Source organism: Fistularia commersonii, chromosome 1, assembly GCF_037954325.1.
Source record: "Fistularia commersonii isolate RoL2024-O1a breed Wild chromosome 1, RoL_Fcom_v1.0, whole genome shotgun sequence".
NCBI lineage: Eukaryota > Metazoa > Chordata > Actinopteri > Syngnathiformes > Fistulariidae > Fistularia > Fistularia commersonii.
In genome coordinates, this window is record NC_141284.1 from 1,774,646 (window position 1) to 1,789,298 (window position 14,653).

A 14,653-nucleotide genomic window follows, 5' to 3' on the forward strand; every position below is an offset into this window, starting at 1 on the left:
TATTTTTATATATTCGTCCACTGATCTGTGTTTGTAAGATAAGATAAGATAAGATAAGATCGCACTTTATTGATCCTCATCGGGGAAATTGGTTTGTCACTGCAGCGCAATAATTACAATATCAATAAATATTAAAATAAATATAAATACAAGAGACTTATAAATAGAAGAAACGAGTGACAACAACAAAACAGCAAGGAAGAAAATAGATAAAAGGACAACATATTTACTTCTGACAACAACATTATCAGAAACAAAACAGTAAACATAGGAAAAAAAAGAAATAAAAATAATGTTAAAGGTATGTAAAAATATATGTAGTAATATACATGTGTATTTACAGTGCATGTATACAAGTAGGGGTTGTTGTACAGTCATACATTTATTAAACAATTGTGTTATTCCAATCATATATCCAATCATTCCAATGATTTTTATAGTCAACATCCCTGAATTTGTGTATTTTCCTGTTCAAATATGGCGGAAAGACACTCTTGAAGCTTGGACCAGGACCTTCTGCACCCTCCAAAGACCCACCACAAACCCTGGTAGCCCCACAGGAGCCTCAGGTCATGTGATCCAACAGGTTTCACTCCTATTAGCTTAACTTTTCACGTTCCGGTCCAGATAATTCCACAAAAGCTGCTCTTTTGGACGACACGTCCATTAGCATAGCAACCCCTCTTACAGCTAGTCAACTCTTCCCGTCACACAACAAGCCACCAAAACCATGGCGGTTCTATTCGGAGACTCCCAACAGGTCATTAGCGCTGAAGAAGCCGCTCGGACGAGGGCTGAAATGTCTTCAAGTGAAGAAATTCAAGTCCAGTTGCCAAGACAACAAGATTTTCACCGATGCCGCATCCGCATAAGGGTTGCCACATGTCACGGTAACCGTATAAATGGAACTAAATGAACCCTAACGTCTAATAAATTGAACTAAATAACTGAATTTATGACTTTCAAATCCACAATGCTACATATGTATTTGCATAGATGTAAAATAAATATATGTTTGCTCTGTTACAACATAAATGTTTTTAAATTGTCAGGTTAAGAAACCCTCATGCAAGTGAATTTAGTTTAAAAAGTTTATAAGGACAGTGTACAATTACATGAAGCACAGAGGCAGAGATGTTGATACCAGATTGTAGCTTATAGCTAATTTCCATCTGTAGTCCTGGGAAGACAATAAAAATACAAAACTGTACAAATAGACAATAGATATAAAATATTCAAATTGGCAATAAAATAACTATACAATATATAAACAGGGAATAAAATACCGTAATTTCCGAACGATTTTTTCACTTAAACAACGGTGCGGCTAATATATGGATTTTTTTTGGGGGGGGTGGGCTAATGAGCTTCACGCTAAAACATTTATCTTCGTCACATTTGACCGATGAAATAACCGAGTCTGTTCAATTCCGACTTTTTCCGAAAAAGACGACTTTTTCGGTTTTAGTGCGCAGGAGGAAGCCCAAGATAGCGATCGGCTAGCCGGTGCGGCTAATATCGAGGCGCGCTCAATAGTCCGGAAATTACGGTAAGTGAAACCCAAGTTGAAAGTGATATTGTTGTGATATTATAAGTTTGGTCATCTGGATCAAGAAAAATATTTTGGAAGGCTAACTTTAGCATACTTAGCGCCTTGTTTGGTGTCAAAATGTCAACGAAAATCGGACTCGGAATCGGACCGAGAAATGTAGCTTACGGTCGATGCATGTTTGCATTTATTTTAAGACGTTCTTGCGGGACACATAAAATGAAATAGCGGGCTACATTTGGCCCGCAAGCCTTGAGTTGGACACATAATCGACAATATTTGTAAAAGTGACTTTGAAAGAGTCAGTGAAGTCCCTTGAACCTCAATGCACGTCACTGTTCAGGGACCATGATTGGAAAGGCTTTGGTTCGGTATTGTTCGTCTGCGTTGTCCACTGAGGGCGCGGCGAGGAGCTTCACTGCATACAATGGACTCCAACAACAAGCCAATTCCAAGTTCAGAGAAGCCGCTAAAGCCGCACAAACACAACGTCAATATCAACACAAGGAACTACGTTAACGTTCAATCTCAAAGAATTCAGGGATAGAAAAAGCATCTCGGTTTGAGATGGTCCGCCTTGCCCTGCTCCTCTAAACCCTCATTTTCTTCTCCATCTTCTTTCATCATCCCTCGGTAATGTGTCCAAACCTGCCTGACCTACTGCAAATCCAGGCCGTATGACTCCGAATCAATATTTAAAAGTATTCCAAACATTCCCCACGATTGCAAACCGTTATCCGTCTTTTAGTTTCAAGTCCGTCTCCCGTCGGTCGTCTCCGCGGACCCACGCTGTGTCGGAAGACGGCGTCCTTTAAAAAACCCCTGCCACTGCTCCGACAGAGCAGATTAGCTCCAAAGTTTGGACTCGTGAGAAGGAATACCATTAACGGACACGAGTTGGTTGGAAGTTTTTACACGCCGGATATTTTTGGTGAATCGCCCAAGTCCTGGGTCTGGTTTGCCGCGGGGTAAATGACGTTTCCTAAAGGAATACTCACTTTAACTTAATGCCTTGGAGATATCAAAGAACAAGGGCTGCCGACAGAGTATTATTAATTTATATCCCGCTGTTGTGCTAATAAGCTGAACTGAAGTGGAAACGCGGTGAAAAAAAAACTATCCAGTCCCTCCAAAATATGGAGGAGTTCATGAAGTGAGCGGAAATTTGGATGGGTTTCAAGTTTGGTGTGAGGGGATAAAAATCAACAAGTAGGGGGCCATAGTTGTATGCTTGCATGTGTGGCCCGGAGATGGATCCAGGATGAACCCCGCCTCTTGCCCAATGACAGTTGGGATGGGCCCCAAAAAAATCAACAAGTGCTGGCAAGGACACTGTGGAAGGGTTTGGAGATACATGGCGACTGGTGGAACTCCTAAGCCACGCCCCTAAGCACATACTTCTTAACTTCTTAGAGATTGTGGAGTGCCATTTTTAAAAACCATCATGCTCACTGGTCAGGTGTTTCCTCGCAATAAAATGGACAGAGGCGATGGACAGGGCTGAGCTCTTCTGGCCCAAATGAGGTCAGAGTTAGCTTACAGCTAAAGAGGTTCTTCACACGTACAAGGAGTAGATAAAAACCTCAACCCATCTGTGAATTGCCGATGTGCGGAACATGAACGCCAAGACCTCTTGCTGTTCCGTTTCTTCCACTTGGTGGTTTTGTTTTGCGTGTGAAGCGTAAGCATACATGTCCCAGCGAGCTCCAACGTGGTCCCTCACTGCCCGTGGAAATGCAAAACTAAAGCCCCCGAAGGAAGCTACTTCCTGTTACGCAATTCAAGCCGAACACTTCCCTTTCAGCACAAAAGTGGCTAATATTAGCTTCCGGCAAAATATGGAGATAATTTTGAAATCAGTCAAGTCCTCCAGGGGGGCTCAGACTGCAGGTCTTCCACGGAGAAGTCCATCAACAACTAACACAAAAAGGGTTTCCCATTGGTCACTCCAGTGGTTTCATAACAGTACTGACATCTCAGGAGAATAAACAGGGTTCGATAAGCCGTTTACAGGTGGCCTTCTCAGGGTTTTGGTTCCAACAGGGTGGGTAATATCATTCTCCAGTAAAACCTTGACCCGCATTTGAACAGAAATGGGAAAAACATTCTTGCATCCGCCTGATTTCTCCGGATGAAAAACTCTTAATTCCTGTTTTGATAGAGATGAATGTACTTCTTGGGCCGGGGGCGGAGCCTCAGTCAAAAAACAATCCAAGAGAGGCCGACTAGATTTTTGTTTGCAACAAAATCCGCCCGAATCTTTTTCCCCTCCTTCTAATGAGCTGTCTGAAACAGAAAAACCCATACAAGATTTTCATTATCCTTCGAGGTAAAATAAATAATCTGAGCTCGAGTGGATTCCGGCGCCCCGGGGATGCGGATTACGACCGAAGGAAACACCGGCCGAATGAGCGTGGGGAGGGCGCAAGGAACGGCGCAAATCCTCGGAGGGGAAATTCGGAAGGGAAAAGCGAAGGGCGTTCGGAGGCGTCTGGGCCGATCCTTCCTCGAAGGAGCGTGACATTTTAAAGGTGAGCGAGGATCGAGGGGAGGGGAGTAGTCCTCGACCCTCGAGCACAAATGTGGGCAGCTTAAAGCAAAATTAAAAATAGGAGGCCTGCAGCTTTCTAGACTCTTCAAGTCAAAGGAACATTTGTCAAAGCAGAGAAGCAAGACTTGTATGCTTTTTAGCGCTCGCGTTCGTCAAAGCAGAGAAACAAGACTTGTATGCTTTTTAGCGCTCGCGTTCGTCAAAGCAGAGAAACAAGACTTGTATGCTTTTTAGCGCTCGCGTTCGTCCAAGCAGAGAAACAAGACTTGTATGCTTTTTAGCGCTCGCTAAAAGTGGCACGATCCAAAGTTCATTTCTGGACTGTAAGCCGCAACTTTTTTCTCACGCTTTGAACACGACCATGTGGCTAATTTATGGATTTTTTTTCTGGGTTAGCATGCTTCACACCTAGCTTCTGCCCAGCTCTTCCATTTACACAACAAGCCACCATAACCTGGACCCGCCCAAAACCCTGGCAGTTAAATTTGGAAACTCCCTCTTCATTTGAACTGTAGAAGCCTCTGGAATGAGGGCAGAAACATCTTCAAGGGAAGAAGTCCAGTTGCCACCACAAGAAGTTTTCAAGAGTCATACAAGTACTCACTTACACCTTGGTATCCAATGACTACCTGCATGTTTTTGGACACATGAAGCTACCACACAGTCTTTTCAGCTGTGAGGCAGTACCGCTAACCACAACGCTACAAAGTTGTAGCCGTCACATTGTTATATTCAGGGAAAGCGGAGAAAGCGCTGAGTACCGATGCCGGAGATGAGGCTCCTCAACCGTCCAACGCCATTAGAATTCAGATCATTTTAAACGTTCCTCGACAGTCCTGGAGAACTTGCAGATGAGCCTTGCGCTCCTTCCCCGAGAAAGAGCGGGATAATGAGGCCCGGTGACACTTGTTTGCGCCGCAAAGCATCGTCCGGCCTTGTTCTCTCCGCCTGACGTCCACAAACATATGGGAACACCGTTCTCCCGTTTTCTGTCAAATAAGTCGTCGGAGAGCTCGAGCGTCGGCTCGCCGGAACACCGAAGTAAATCATTTCCAACGCCCAAGAAACTCATACCGGAGTTACTCTCTGTGAATAAAAACCCATCAACACTTGAGCGGGATTCCCTCCGGTCTCATTTGTTTCTGAAGCAACGGTGTGAGGGTCGTAACCAGGGTCAAAATTCAAATGTGTGTTTTTTTCCTCATAAAAATTCCGGGAGGTTTGGGCGCACGCCGGCAGACTTTAATTTGTCATCTCCGCATCTCTGGGTTCATATCGGAGGGTTCCTGTAGTGATGGAGGGAAAATAAACTCAGGGCCCGGAGCAGGTATGGGTATGCAAATAAGAACTACTCTTTGAGTATTTCTATAGTCCCTTTCTCACTGTGGGAACTTTTTCCAGTTCTTGGGACATTTTAAGGAACTCGGTGAACTCGGACAGCATTGGAAACCAGGGGGACGGGACCTCCTGCCTTGAGTCCGGGGTCGGACTCGAGCGGGGAACCACACCAAGGCTAGAGTATGTTCGGATGTTTTATCTTTAACCATGGGATGCGGGGTCTTCGCAGGGTCGGGGTCCGATGGTGGTCCACCAGGGGGTCCCGGTCTACACTCGGGGTCCGGTGGTCCAACAGGGGGTCTCACAAGATCAGGGTCTGAAGGTCCAGGGGGGGCCTGGTCCACAAGGGGTGTCTCGCAGGGTCAGGGTCCGATGGTGGTCCACCAAGGGGTCCCGGTCTACACTCGGGGTCCGGTGGTCCAACAGGGGGTCTCACAAGATCAGGGTCCGAAGGTCCGGGGGGGGGGGGGGGGGGGCTGGTCCACCAGGGGTCTCACAAGGTCAGGGTCCGAAGGTCCGGGGGGGGGCCTGGTCCACAAGGGGGTCTCGCAGGGTCAGGGTCTGATGTTACACCGGCCGCCAGGGTCCGGTCGTAACGGGGTTCTCGCAGGGTCGGGGTCCGGTGGTCCACCAGGGGGTCCCGGTCTACACTCGAGGTCCGGTGGTCCACCAGGGGGTCTCACAAAGTCAGGGTCCGAAGGTCCGGGGGGGGGCCTGGTCCACAAGGGGGTCTCGCAGGGTCAGGGTCCGAAGGTCCCTGACAGTCGGGGTCTTTTTAGGGTTCCTTGTGAACTCCGGTGACATGTATGATCAGGGGGGAACTCGAGGCCTTTGCCAGATACAGTGCCCCCCCCTTAAGACAAGAATCACCAAGTACGATTCCAGCAAATTTTATGCATGAAATCTGAAAAAAAAATTCAATTAAAAGTCGAAATTGGTGCCCAGCGAGCTCCTGTGACTGGACTAAACCTCCTGACGCCGCTGCATCTATTGAGTTGGCGCCGTGAAAACGCCTTACAGCTTCTAGCATCCCTCGGCCACGTGGTCCGGATAGTTCCTATCTCATGTCATGTGGTTAAATTTTATATCTTTGTGCTTATTTTTTGTATTCTTTTTTAATAATCATCATGATCCCTAAGAAAGCAAGTGGTGAACCCAGAAAGAAGATGCTTTCTGCGGATAATTTTATCTTTTTGATGTCACTTACATTATTAATATCCTTCTTTTTCAGGGTTTTTCCGATATTAATATCCTAATTTTGTGAGTTGGGGAGGTTGGAACAAATTAATTGGTTTTCATTTTAAAAGGGGAAATTTCATTTTAGATACGCAAAAATCAACATACTTCTGGAAGGAATTAAATTTGTATCTTAGGGGACCACGGTACTTCTTTCAGAACATTTTTAAAATCTACGGCGGTCACCGGTCAGCTGATATCTTTGGACAGAACGGGCAGAACCTCTTCTGGCCCAAAGGATGCAAAACTAAAAGGTTCCCCTGCAGGAGGCTACATCCTGGAACAAAAGTTCAAGAGTTCTTGGAACGGTCGTGTCCCAAAATAGGTAGTTTCCTCTTTTACAAAACGCCCAAAGCCAATTACGGACTTGGATCTGATCCCGTATGTTAGCATGAACATTTTAATGCACTTCCGTCTCCTGAGAACTACAACACAAAGGTCACTGGTGCCGGTTTTCAGTGACGTCGTCTTCCTGTTTTGTGCCGTAATTATGAAAGCTGACCTGAAAGTAGCCTAGCGAGTAAAATCCATAACTTGTGTTTTTGTGAATGTCAGATTTAAGCAAACCAACAGTTGGCCGAGACCGGAGAAAATCCTCCGTCTCCTTTGGGCTGCCAGCCGCGAGTCTGACAGTCTGACAGCTTAACCGAGGCGCCCGGTTGCCAGGCCGACTGCTAGCAAAGAGAGGAGCCATCGCTTCTAATTTCCAGGACCTTCATCTCTGGGTGGCAAGACTGACGGACCAGCATTTCTGTCAACTCCAAATTTAAAACCTGCCGGCTAAGAAAATGGCGCCATGCGCATCTGTTGCTGAGGTACGCAACTCTTTTGACGTGGAGTTATTGGAGTGTACGCTTGCTTTTCCTCTGAACTGGCAGTGCAGACACTGAGATTCCCCTTGATATTAGAATTCATTCATTCAATCATTCATTATCTACACTTCTTATCCTGCTATCGGTGGGCTGGAGCCAGTCCCAGCCGGGGTCACAAGAAAGCATACAACTCTTGACCCTCTCACTGACACGTCACCCTGAGACATACAACTATTCACCCTTTCGCACATGTCCGGACAATTTTAGGGTCTCCGATGTACCTCCGGTATCTTTGGACTGTGTGAGGCAACTGGAGAACCCAAAGGAACCCCATGCAGAGAACATGGAGACCCTGCCCCACCCGTGGGGTCACAAGAAAGCATACAACTCTTGACCCTCTCACTGACAGGTCAGTGCCCTACAGTTGGCCGAGAACATGGAGACCCTGGCCCACCCGTGGGGTTATCCAACTAGGGATTGCCTTGAGCCGGGGTCACAAGAAAGCATACAACTCTTGACCCTCTCACTGACAGGTCACCCTGAGACATACAACTATTCACCCTTTCGCACATGTCCGGACAATTTTAGGGTCCCCGATGTACCTCCGGTATCTTTGGACTGTGTGAGGCAACTGGAGAACCCAAAGGAACCCCATGTAGAGAACATGGAGACCCTGCCCCACCCGTGGGGTCACAAGAAAGCATACAACTCTTGACCCTCTCACTGACAGGTCAGTGCCCTACAGTTGGCCGAGAACATGGAGACCCTGGCCCACCCGTGGGGTTATCCAACCAGGGATTGCCTTGAGCCAGGGTCACAAGAAAGCATACAACTCTTGACCCTCTCACTGACAGGTCTCACTGACTTCTGCATCGCGGTGTCACCAATATGGTCACTCATGCTGCTCATGCTCTGATATTTCTCACAAGCCCCCCTGATTTAGTCACCAGTGATTTCTGTTTCTCATGCTTTGTGGTGCGAAGGCGTTGATGGATGTGGCTGCAGGAACCAAAAGGTGGCGAGGCTTTGTGAGGGGGCGGGGGGAGCAGCACATGTACACTTGCCTCATTAAGGTATCTAGAATAGAAAATTCCTTTAATAATCACACAGTGTGGATGTAATTTCTTTTTTTCCTACTCAAGAGACATTTCATATTTCAAAACCATATTTGTCTTTTGGAACCCCCGTGCTCAAGTTTTCACCCCCGCCAAGATCCGAGGCTACTGAAAGACAGATTGCTGAGTCATGACAACTAAACCCAACAAGAACTCAACCACCTCGCAACACATTGCACTCAGACTCCGGATTTTTCGGCCAATGGAAGCACCTGATAGAGCGCGTACAGGAAGTGCTTGCAGGTGCGGAAATACCACGTCGTCCATGTCCTGGAAGACGAAGAATCTGACTAGATATTTTCAGGAGGCCAGTGGTAACAAGCAGAAACAGAGAAGGTGGAGGTATGCCCTGGAAAGGAGCGGGTAAAGGCTAGCTGCAGAAGCAGGACATGTACACTTGCCTCGTTGAGGGATCTAGAACAGAATAAAATATTCCTTTAATTTGCCCCACAGTGGGGAAATTTCAACCGCTCACAGCAGAAAATGGACAGTGCAAGAAAAGCTATCAAAAAATACAGAAACCAAGCATAAACAAACAGTGCTAACAATATATATAAAAGGGTAGGACACGTGACTAGAAGAGCACAACAAAGGGTTACCGTGTTTGGAGAGAGGGGGTTGGTGGCTAAGCTAGCTAGCATCTCTGATTAGCGACGCCTCCCGCTCAATGCAGAACATCATGAGGGGACCGAGTAGCTACTTCGAGGACACACTCCTTCACCCCAAGTGTGTGAAGGAGACATTCTGGAGGTCCATACTTGCAGTGGTAGCAGAAAAGTTGTGGCACCTATGGTGTCCGAGTGAGTGGTTGTGGAGGAAAGTGAATGAATGAATGAATGAAAGCAGAGCTTGGTGTTAAATAGTGCTGGTAGGAAGGACCTCCAGAATGTCTCCTTCACACACTTGGGGTGAAGGAGTGTGTCCCCGAAGTAGCTACTCAGTCCCCTCATGATGTTCTGCATTGAGCAGATGCTAGCTAGCTTAGCCACCAGCCCCCTCTCTCCAAACACGGTAACCCCCCCCAAGATGGAACTAACCTTCCTCGACTGTTTGTCAATCTTCTCACCATCAGCTGCTCCAGCGGACGACTCCAAAGAAAAGGGCTGATGCCCTGGAAGAAGGTAAGAAGGTCCTTGGGAAAGGACCTGAGTCTCTGCACTGACCTTTTCTCTGGAGAGCATCGATGCTGTGTCTAACCACAAATGAAATCAGGCTGCGCCAGAGCACCAATCAGGCCAGTCGTGACGACGTTCTTCAGGTGTCCTACCAAGTCGTACCTTCACACGTGGGCCACGAAGCACCTGACCGACCAACTGACTAGGCAACCGATGAGCTAGCTTGATTAGCTAGCCCAACTTCCCTGGACATGCAGAACATCGTTGTCCTCTTGTGAACTCCGCAATCAGACGTTGGAGCTCCGGAAACCCTTCTCAGTGATCACATTATTAATTTCAGGTGCTGATGAACGCCTCCCCCAACGCCGCCACCGCCGCCGCCGCCGCCGCCATCGCTAACCGCCGCCAATTATGCAACTTTCCAAATTTGTTCTCCCATTTGAAACAATAATCAAGGCTCCATGATTACAGACGCGGCACATTAGTAATGAGAGCAGCGATCCCAAATCATTCACAATTACATTGTCAGTCATGCAGAATTGCTGCAGGTTTCATCACCTCCGCTAAGTGACCCCGGAGGAGATGTGAGGAGTGCGCGAGTAGCATAGCATTAATGGACCATATTTGCATTTCGAAATTGGACGGCAACTTCGCAGGGATCCTCGGCCAAAACATAAAAAAAAAAAAAGACGAAAAATCCCAAAATGTGAACCGTCCCCCCTCCTCCTCCGCCTTCTCTTTTACGTTTTTTCCCCTCAAGCACTTAGAACTCGGCATTCCCTCCGAGCCGGGAGCGGAAATGAAAGTACCTTTATTGTTTTGTTTTTTTTCTACTAAAGAGACATTTCATATTTCAAAACCATATTTCTCTTTTGGAACCCCTGCGCTCGAGTTTTTCAGCCCGGCCAAGACCCGGGGCTACTCAAAGATAGAGTGCTGAGTCATAATAACTAAACCCGATAGAGAACTAAACCACCTCTCAATGCATGAGGCTCAGACTCTGGATCATTCGGCCGATGGAGGAACCTGATAGAGCTCGTGCAGGAAGTTCTCGGAGGTCCAGAAATACCACGCCGTCCATGTCCCGGACGATGGACCGTCTTACCGGATACTCTCAAGAGGCCAATGGTATCATGGATAAGAAGGTGGAAGACAAATCTAGAGAGGTGGCGGTATGCTCTGGAAAGGAAGGGTTGAAGGCTAGCTGCAGCGAGATAGAACACCCGTGCGTGAACGTGAGGGACTCGAGTAGAACGGCAAGATTAACGGGAGCGGAGAAGAAGAAGTTGGAGGACTTTAAATGCCGAGGGTCAACGGAGAGGGCGGAGAAGACGGAGGTGAGAGCAGCCATGTTGTTTGGTTAAGAGACACGAGGTGGAGATGAAGATGCAGAGGTTGCTCTTTGGAAGTGAGGAGGTTAGGGAGGATCAAGAACATGGTAGATGTTCTGTAGATGAAGCATACATGTGCAGGGGTATGGATGCAGAGGTTAGAACTGCCCAGCAAGAGGCCTTCAAGAAGGCCGGAAGAGGAGAAGTTAAAGAGGACACGGAGTTCATTGGTGCGAGAGGAGAGGGGTTAGATGGAGGCAGATGATTGGCCGTGGGCGACCCCTGAGGGGCCAAGCCCAAAGGAATAAGGAGAAGAAGAAGATAATGAGCCAAGTCGCCGGCAAACTATCTGTAACTTCAAACTCAGCTTCCCACTGACTTGGAGGACAGAATCAGACGCTCGGCTCCCGGCGGCGGAAATCCAGCGGTTGGGGAAGCAGATACAAGTTGGAAGTGGAGAGACTTTCATCACGGGCGAACCAGAGAGGAGGATTTTCACAACGACCCATGATACCGCAAAGATCTAACACGTAAACGGAAAAAAAAGGAATAACGGGCTGATATTGGGGGCTGGATGACGGACTGATCCCTGAGGGACGCCGCATTTTAGAGGAACAGAAGGCGAAACATAATGTTCTCTACTCAGACACTAAAGTTCCAGGGGAAAGAGAGGAGTGTAAGACATTTGATTTAGCATGCTACGCTAACTTCTCTAGAAGTTTTTTAAAGACGCGGTGCTACGAGAACTTCCGCCGCGAAAGCCACAGATCGGAGATGAAATTCCCACTCCAAAAAAAAACAGAATCGCCCTTCTTAAGAAGCGAAGATCTGGACGCTAAAGGTCGTCCTCCGGGGATCCGAGTTAGCATTCGCCCATGGGAAGGTTAGCGAGATCGAAAGAAGACGCCGTTTTTTTTTTTCTTTTTGGCGTTGGAAAAGACATCCTTGCATCTCTTCGCGTCTGGAGCTTTTAAAGGAGGGGGAACGCAAGAAATACAGAAAAAAAAAAAAAGCTTCGGAGGGCGAACGGTTGTATTTCTGTATCTGAGATGTGAATGAACGAGCGAACGGTCGGACGTCGTCCCTGCGACGGATCCGAGCTGAACGCCCAACGAAAGCTCCAATCGATGAATGAATAAAATGATTATATTTATCGTCGTCCGGAAGCGAGTTATTCATAAAACCGTAATCTTCTTCTGAGAGGACCAGATAAGCGAGTTTCAAAGGGAGGCGGCCATTATTTAAGAATTCGGTTGAAGGATTGCGGACGACCGGTGGCAGGACGCCCGGAGGAGACCAGACAAGTGTTTGGAAAACAATAAAAGCGAAACAACAACTCGGAATTTCTCCTGGCAGCTCCAACCTGAGCGTCCTTCCAACCGGATCTCCATCCCTTCTGTGTCGGCGTCCAAAACCAGAAAACCCCTCTGATGGACTCCGTCTTGATCCTCCGAGGAGAAACCTTGACTTTTCCATCTCTGCCGTCACTATCAATCACATCAGGGTTCGTATTTATGAGCAAAAAAAAATTATTTTTTTTTTGATGGTTTTTTTTTTGTAATAGAATAGCTAGAAAAGTGAATTAACATGATAGGAAGGTTTAAAAAAATAAAATAAAATAAACAAATGTCACTATCAATCACATCAGGGTTCGTATTTATGAGCAAAAAAATGTTTTTTTTAACTTTTTTTTGTAATAGAATAGCTAGAAAAGTGAATGAACATGAAGGTTTAAAAAAATAAAATAAAATAAAATATTTCACTATCAATCACATCAGGGTTCGTATTTATGAGCAAAAAAAAAATTTTTTTTTTTTTAACTTTTTTTGTAATAGCTAGAAAAGTGATTTAACATGATAGGAAGGTTTAAAAAAATAAAATAAACAAATGTCACTATCAATCACATCAGGGTTCGTATTTATGAGCAAAAAAATTTTTTTTTTTTGACGTTTTTTTTTTTATATAATAGAATAGCTAGAAAAGTGAATTAACATGATAGGAAGGTTTAAAAAAATAAAATAAACATGATAGTGTTCGGGGGGAAAAAGAAAAAAAAACTGGACTGCAGAGCTCAAAGAAAAGAAAGATTTTGATCCAAGAAAAACTGCAGCTGCGTGGAGGTGAGATGGGGATTGCCAAGAGAATGAATCTACCAACACACACACACACACACACACACACACACACAAACAAAAAGAAAAACCCAGTGATGGGTGAAATGAGAGAAGGACTTGGGAGTGTCACCGCTCGGTTAAAAGACTGAGGGCGACTACAATGGACGTCCACACAGAGCAGTGAACCAAACCCCTCCATCCACTTCTTCACCTTCTTTTCTTCACTTCGCCTTCCTTTCTTTATCTCCCTCGCAGGTCGGGAGTTTTTCGCCCGGGTATCCCTTTCAACGCGCGATCCAGGAAATCCCCCGCTAAGATTTTTTAGCGCTTCTTGCTAGCTTAGAAACGTCTTGAACCCGGGGAATGTCGCTACTCCGCCATCGGGGCCGAGTGGAGATGGTACCCGGTTGGAGGTACCACGGTACCCCGAGTCCCTGGTGGTCGCCTACCGGGCGGTGAACGGGTAGGTTAACCCACAAGTCCCTAGCCGTCCCTTCCGATCTGCTGCCTCGGCTCTCCGGTGGTGGAACGAACTCGCGAAAAAGGTCAGAACAGCCGGGGTCGCTGCTCGTCTTTCGCCTTGAGCTAAAAGCATACCTCTCACCGAGCACTACCATGCTAATCGCACTTAGCAAAAGAAAAAAAAAAAACATAAAATGAATGTATGTATATGGTTCTGAGTTGGCTACTTGGTTGAACGGTCACTTCTGACTTCCGGCTACTGATGCTTCGGATCTTCGGTGACCGAATTGCACTTTTTGTAAGTCGCTTTGGATAAAATGCTAATGAATGTCTATATTTTCAAAGATAGAAAGCACTACTAGGTCACATTTATTATCTATTTATTATCCATGCACTCGCCATATTCGGAGAAACACAACCTTTCACCTTTTCATTCACAAATACAGACATATAACTCAGCGCTCGGGAACCTAAGCCGGTTTATGGCTTCCAGATGATTTTAATCAGTTTGGAACTGATTTTAAAATACTCGTGGTATATCTTTACAAAACTGTCATTTTTAAGTAAATTAGTTTTGAAGATAAATTCCACGGGAATCGACGGCTTCCGAGCACGTCCGGGTCGTTGCGAAGGTGACGAAATCAATTTTACCAGATAGCTAGTTTATCCGCTTCATCCCTTGTAATGGAAAAGATGGCGAAAAGGAAAAAAAAAAAAAAATGATGAACGATGATTACCGTGCAATCCGGGCTGCGTGGACGGACAAATTTACATTTGGATCAGCGGTATGACTAATATGTGATGATAAAATTGCATCGATGAAACGGCCACTTCGGACAAATCCATGCAGCAACAGAGGTCGCATTAAAAGTAAGACATATTTAATTCACAACACCTTTATTACACCTTAAAAATGCTACATGGCTCTCGATGAAATATATTTAGATATATTTGGCTTGTATGGCCTCTCTCGGTACCCCTGTCCATCATCACTGCAAACAAGAAGGGGCTCAGAAGTGATCCCAGATGG

At 46.2% G+C, this 14,653-nt stretch overlaps 1 protein-coding gene across 1 annotated transcript in view; it reads right to left on the minus strand.

The window, feature by feature from the left end:
* Positions 1-14,653, minus strand: part of LOC147237033 (contactin-associated protein-like 4) — a 125,442-nt gene that overhangs the window by 102,124 nt on the left and 8,665 nt on the right. The gene's annotated exons all lie outside the window — the stretch shown is intronic.